The following is a 1,288-nucleotide window of genomic DNA, read 5'->3' on the forward strand; positions in this document are numbered from 1 at the left end:
ATCCTTTTAATCTGCTGAACATGACTGCATCTGCCTATAATCCTAGCCCTGGGTAGAAGAGACAGGTGGATCTCTGGGACTTGATGACCAGCTAGGCTAGCTCTTTCAGTGAACTTCCTGTTTGAGACCCTGTCTCAAAACAATAATGTAAGAAGAGATAGAGCAAGATACGAAACATCAATCTCAGGTCAGCACACACACACACACACACACACACACACAAAAACACACACATGCATACAGAAGCGCACACACGCACACACGGGAAGAAGGCAGAATCTTGGTCTTGAATTGTGGGTCTTAAAAATGAAAATCAGGTTGGCATAACTGACTTTCCTTCCTTAGGGATCTTGATAGTGATTTTGTTTATTCACAAAGATGACATTTTAAATAACCTGAAAGCACATAAATTTTATGACAATAAATTAAATCATATGTAACTAATAGGCCAATTAGTCTAGATTATAATATTTTCAAAACTATTTTAAGGGCTGGTACACTTGTCCATGTATTAGGGAGAATTCTTCAAGAATTTTTTGGTTGATTTCTTATATTCTTAACCTTCAAGATGTGTTTTAAGTTTAAAAGTTTTAAGAGTAATGTTTCTAAATTCAGTCTTAATCAGTTATATACTCATCCCAGAGTCTTTGTGACATGTATATTGTCACAAAGGAAGACTTGGATTTCTCAGTTCTACCTTCCAGTGCCAAAAAAGATAGACAAGCTGAAACTGAAGAACTAGGTGTTCTCCTACTCTAAATAGATCCAATGGGATGCCTTCTCTGTCTCCAAGTGTCCTGTGGACCCATTAATGTATTTAAGAACTGTGAATGGGATGAGCCTGTTCATTCACAGTGAAGAAGTTCCTAAATTAGTTTAGGTTTCCAAGCTTCATTTGCATTCCATGGTCATGATTCTCAAACTCATAGTGCCTGATGATGAGATTTCTAGATTTGGCTTAAAAGCTACATAGCATCATCAATTCCCCCATGGTAATCCAACCACTCCACCTCATTTTATGAAATTCAGTTTCATTCTCTACTTTACAAAATTGCATGTGAAATGCACTGTTATTTTAAAAATACAGTATTATTGAGGGACCAAAGGGGTCCTGAAAATAGTGGACTTTCCACAATGTGCTCTTCTGTACAGAACCTCAAAAAGACTAGGGAGGAGAGATTCAACAGAATAGACCAAAAAAGACCTGAAGGTGTACTTGGGACACTCAAGCAGAGTATTTGTTAACCCCAACTCCTGTGGGGTAAATAAGAGCAGGTGTCCTTTGAGG

At 37.7% G+C, this 1,288-nt stretch overlaps 1 gene segment (V, D, J or C); it reads left to right on the top strand.

Annotated features, from left to right (window-relative positions):
• LOC103731901 overlaps nt 1-1,288 on the top strand; it is a 3,492-nt gene that overhangs the window by 1,106 nt on the left and 1,098 nt on the right.

Source organism: Nannospalax galili, unplaced genomic scaffold, assembly GCF_000622305.1.
Source record: "Nannospalax galili isolate Female #2095 unplaced genomic scaffold, S.galili_v1.0 scaffold1011, whole genome shotgun sequence".
Taxonomy (NCBI): Eukaryota; Metazoa; Chordata; class Mammalia; order Rodentia; family Spalacidae; genus Nannospalax; species Nannospalax galili.